Below are 6,000 nucleotides of genomic sequence, written 5' to 3' on the forward strand. Positions count from 1 at the left end.
TGCGGGATCGCGAGATGCATGCTGGGTAGCCAGCTGAACCGAATCCTGGAAATACACAGGAGCTGGCTTCAGATGCCAACATCCTTGATGGCCCTTGCCTGCTTCTGAGATCAAGTAAGAAATAATATATTTACAAGTAACATGTATGAGGACTCTTATGCTAATATCCAAATGATAAGTACTAGGATAAGTACAAGCACTAGGAATCACAGGGGGGCTTTTATAAAATAAATACTTAAGAGACTGGAGCTCCGCTTTAAATATGAGATCTGGTGTCAAAAAGACCTCACATCTCATATTTACACAAAAATGCATTGATAAAAATATATATTTATAAGAGCTATGGGCGGAAGTGACGTTTTGACGTTGCTTCCGCCCTGTAGTTGTATGGAGACGGGTAGAGGCCATCTTTCCCCTCACTCGTCTCCATGCCATTGACGTGAAAGGATCCGATCGCCTCAGCTGCTATCGACGGCTCCGGTAAGTGGCGGAGGGCACTGGAGAGTAGTGGGGGGGGGGGGGTCCATGTCTTTATGGTCCCCACTGAACTAAATGAAACCCAATCACTAATCCCTTCTCATCTAGGGCTCGACAAATCCCGGGCGCCAGGTCGCCATGGCGACTAGAAATGGTGTGCTGGCGACTTGGCTTGTTTTTTTTTGTGAGCTGGCGCCATCTGGTGGTGGCCGTTGGTATTACAAGTTAAGCATTACAAGTTAAACAGCAATTCTAATGTCATTTTTCACTATTTTTCACTGCCATCTTCTTCCCTCTAATTAGAACCCCCAAACATTATATATATTTTTTATCCTAACACCCTAGAGAATAAAATGGCGATCGTTGCAATACTTTCTGTCACGCCGTATTTGCGCAGCGGTCTTACAAGCGCACTTTTTTGGGAAAAAATTACACTTTTTTTTAATTAAAAAATAAGACAACAGTAAAGTTATCCCCATTTTTTTAATATTATGAAAGATAATGTTACGCCGTAAATTGATACCCAACATGTCACGCTTCAAAATTGCGTCCGCTCGTGGAATGCCGACAAACTTTTACCCTTTAAAATCTTCATAGGCGACGTTTAAAAAAATCTACAGGTTGCATGTTTTGAGTTACAGAGGAGGACTAGGGCTAGAATTATTGCTCTCGCTCTACCAATCGCGGCGATACCTCACATGAGTGGTTTGAACACCATTTACATATGCGGGCGCTGGTCACGTATGTGTTCGCTTCTGCGCGCAAGCTCGTTGGGACAGGGTGCGTTTTCTGGCTCCTAACTTTTTTAGCTGGCTCCTAGATTCCAAGCAAATTTATCAACACCTGGCATGCTAATGCAATGTTTAAATAAAACTCTTCTGGTTTCAGTACAGATCTAATTGTAGACCCAATGACATCACCGGCTCTCTTCTTCTCTATGTAATGCAGGCAGATCATGGCCGGCAGGGCGCTGTTCTTTGCTTCCTGGAGACATCCCAACACCCTCCTGCCATCCTCCTCTCAGGAGCCCTCAGCCATGATGCAAGCAGTGGGCTGGCACTTGGGAGGAGATATGCAAAAATCAACGTGCCTTGATGGGTGGATGCCAGTCTGCAGAAATGGGCTTTCCATTTTCATGCCAAACACCTACATGTGATGCTGAGCCTCCATGATTTCAAAAACCCAAATCCAATGAATGAAAGGGAGTAGGCTGGGAAATAAGAGCTAGATGATGCTGGATGTCCTCCAGTCAGGGAATATGATAGCTGATACAGAAAACAGCTTACAGCCACAGCACCATGAATGCGCTTAATCTCGTACAATACAGAAAACTACTGTCTGACAAGGTGGGGATCATTCAAGAAGAAATCCTGTGACGTACCTGCTATGCTTGTGCCAGGCTCTGGTGCACACGATGGCAGTGATGATTAATATCACAGCGGCAAGGGACATCAGTGTGATGGTAAAGACACTGAGCGCTGCAATGGAAAGAAAGGAAAGTCTTTGAATTGATCAACCCAGTACAGTCAGTCATTGCCGGGGGGGGGGGGGGGGGAGGGTGCAACGACCCTGCCTTGCCTTTTTTTGGCATCCAGGGCTGCCAACCGCCAGTAAATTTACTGACAGTTTATAAAAAACAGGGGGTTTACCCTTTTCCTACTTTACCCCAAAAAAAAAAGAAATTTGACTAAACATTTTCTTTTAATTTCTTCTGTTTTTAACCTCATGAAGCATAATCTTGTACACATACGTCATTGGTTATACCGGGGCCATGGCGGGAGCTGTCAGTATTAACCGGGGGGTGTCCTCCCTTCCTGCTGCTCTCCAGTGAGTTTTCATTTTCCAGGCCTACCTGTCCCACCACGGAATGTGGGATCCGATCCAGCAGTTGATGTGGCTGGCTATAGAGTTCATCCAGAACGTCCCCGATCATCTCTATGGTCTAGGACAGTGGTCTCCAAACTGTGGCCCTTTGCTTACCTTTACTCTTGGGGCACTACTCCTTCCACTGATACAAGACACTATGGGCCAGATTCACAAAGAATTGCCCTGGCGCAGCGTATAAGAGATACGCTACGCCGCCATATCTTACCTGGCGGAATTTCTAATCCAGGAAGATTTTGCGCCATAAGTTACGGCGGCGTAGTGTATTTCTCTGCGCGTATTTCAAATTGGGCGGGTAGGGGGCGTGATTCATTTAAATGAAGCGCGTCCCCGCGCCGATTGAAATGCGCATGCTCCGTTTCGAAATTTCCCGCCGTGCTTTGCGCGAAATGGCGTCACACCAACGTCATTTTTTGAACGTAGACGTGAGTTACGTCCTTTCCTATTCACGGACGACTTGCGCAAAAAAAAGAAAAAAAAGAAATAAAAAAATTCGACGCGGGAACGACGGCCATACTTTAACATGGCAAGTCTATCTATACGCCACGAAATAGCAGCTTTAACTATACGCCGGGAAAAGCCGACTAGCGACGACGTAAGAGAATGCGATGGCCGCGCGTACCTTCGTGGATCGATGGAAAAAGCTAATTAGCATACCCGACGCGAAAAACTACGCAAACTCCACCCAGCGGGCGCCGAAGTATTGCTCCTACGATCCGAAGCCGTACGCCTGTCGGATCGAAGCCAAAAGCCGTTGTATCCTGGTTTGAGGATTCAAACTAAAGATATGACGCGGCAAATTTGAAAGTACGCCGGTGTATCAGTAGATACGCCGGCGTACTCTCACTGTGAATCTGGCCCTATTTTGCCAACTGACATCAGCAATGGGGCACTATTCCTCCTAATGATACTAACGATGGGACACTATTCTTCCACCTTATACCAAATGTGGTGATGTTACACTGCCAGGAAAATTTTCACTCCTGCTGGCCCCAGCCCCCCCCCCCCCCTCTTTTAAAGTCTGAATGACAATAAACTGTTCCTTTTGTTTATTTTTTCTATTGAAAAGCCTGTGGCGTGCAAAACACAACCCAAAAACTTCACCCGGTGCAGGAAAAATGTGCACACACCTAAAGAGTGACACAAAAAACTGTGACGGGTGCCATCGTCAATTGGCCCTCCGAAAAGGGCCCAGCTCTGATCCCCCGGGGCGTTAGGCTCCTGGCAGGGAAAAGAGTAATCTGTGGTCCATGCAGCCGAAGCCACATGGACCCAACATCCTTGGAGGGTCTGCCGAAACAGAACCCTCCTCGGTGAGGCTCCCCCGAAGGGAGACCCCATAAGAGCGGGCGAACTAAGCCAGAAGGCCATGTCCACCTACTCCCAAGACTTTCAGAGCAGGCCCGAGGACCCGCACCCTACTCGCCACACATAAAGTGAAGTGCACCAAACCAAAAAAAGACAAAAACGTGACAAACACGGGGGTAAAATAAAAAAGAAAGTGGGGGAAAAGGAAGGTGGGAGAGTGAGTGGAAAGTGGCCACCGTGCAATACGATGGCCTTTGTTTATTTGTAAATAAATGTTTATAATGTAAATTTTGGAGATCCCTGGTCTAGGAGACCAGAAGCAATGAGCATTTCATCACATCTGGTTAGGTTGGGGAGATCAATGTTTATCTATTTTTTTTTTCTTCTGATGCTTTCAAGGGTCTCCAAAATTGTTATCACAATTTACATGTCATAAGGCAGCAATAAAAGTACAGTGGAACCTCTGATTGCGAGGAATGCGGTTAACAAGTGTTTTGCAATACGAACACTGTATTTTAAACAATCCTGACTCGGTTTTTTAGTTGTCTCACAAAATAAGCAGGATTCAAGCCACAGTGGTGTGTAGTACAGCATTTGGACTGAGGTGGGGGGGGGCGCTGGAGCCATTTGGAAATGCTTGGAAAACCTCAGAAATACTCTGCTCCTGAGCCTTTCTGAGGTTTTCCCAGTTCAGCTGAGCTGTCCTCTGGCATTTCCAATCGTTTCCAAGGCTCTCTGGCACCCCCCACCTCTGTCCACATGCGTTCGTTTATTGCATGCCATTGAAGTCAATGCGGAACATATTATTTTAATTTCCATTGACTTCTATGGGGAAACTTGCTTTGATATGCGAGTACTTTGGATTACGAGCTTTCTCCTGGAATGGATTATGCTCGTAATCCGAGGTTCCACTGTAATAATTTATTTTTATTTTATTTATATATATATATATTGTATATATCAGTTTAAAAAAAGAAATAAATAAAAAATGTAAAGTGCTCGCACTCATAGGCGAACACATACATAGGTTGCACACACATATGTAGACTGTATTTACACTACACATGATATGTATGGTATCGCTGCAAATCTTGAAGTGAGAGCAATAATTCTAGTGCTAGACCCCCTTTGTAACTCTAAACTGGTAACCTGTGAAAATGTTTAACCACTTGAGACCCGCGCTATTGACAAAAGACGTCAACAGCGCGGCTCTCAAGTGCCGGGTAGAAGTCTTTGGACGTTTTTCTAAAAGCATTACCTGCACGCGTAACTGGGTGGCGCGCAGCGGGTAAAAACTGTCCCGGCGCATCGCTGAAGAGCGAGATGCGTGTACCTGGCGGCTGTGATGTCCGCCGGGTACGCGCGATCGTCGGTAACACAGCAGGGATGTGGAGCTCTGTGTGTAAACACAGAGCTCCACGTGCTCTCAGAGGAGAGGAGACCGATCTGTGTCTCTTGTACATAGAGACACAGCATCGGTCACCTCCCCCAGTCACCCCCCTCCCCCCACACAGTTAGAACACACCCAGGTAATACATTTAACCCCTTCCTCACCCCCTAGTGTTAACCCCTTTCCTGCCAGTCACATTTATACAGTAATTAGTGCATTTTTATAGCACTGATCGCTGTATAAATGTGAATGGTCCCACATTTGTGTCAAAAGTGTCCGATGTGTCCGCCGCAATATCGCAGTCCCAATAAAAATTGCAGATCGGCGCCATTACTAGTAAAAAAAATAAAAATAAAAAAAAATCATAATTCTGTCCCCTATTTTGTAGGCGCTTATTGCGTTTTTTTTTTTTTTACAAAAATACGTCGAAAAATACGTATCGGCCTTAACTGAGAAAAACAAAAGTTTAAAAAAAAAAAAAAAATGGGATATTTATTATAGCAACAAGTAAAAAATATATATATATTTTTTAAATTGTCGTTCTTTTTTGTTTAATAGCGCAAAAAATTAAAACCGCAGAGGTGATCAAATACCACCAAAATAAAGCTCTATTTGTGGGGAAAAAAGGACGTCAATTTTGTTTGGGAGCCATGTCGCACGACCGTGCAAATGTCAGTTAAAGCGACGCAGTGCCGGAAGCTGAAATTTCGCCTGGGCACGAAGGGGGTTTATGTGCCCAGTAAGCAAGTGGTTAAAGCGCTGCCTATGGAGATTTTTAAGTATCATAGTTTGTCATCATTCCACGAGGGCGCATCATTTTAATGCGTGACATGTTAGGTATTTATTTACTTGGCATAACATCATCTTTTTATATTTTTCCAAATATTGGGATGTGTGTGTATATAATATATGTTTATATTTTTTTTGCAATAAGATTAAAG

This window comes from Rana temporaria, chromosome 8 (genome assembly GCF_905171775.1).
Source record: "Rana temporaria chromosome 8, aRanTem1.1, whole genome shotgun sequence".
NCBI lineage: Eukaryota > Metazoa > Chordata > Amphibia > Anura > Ranidae > Rana > Rana temporaria.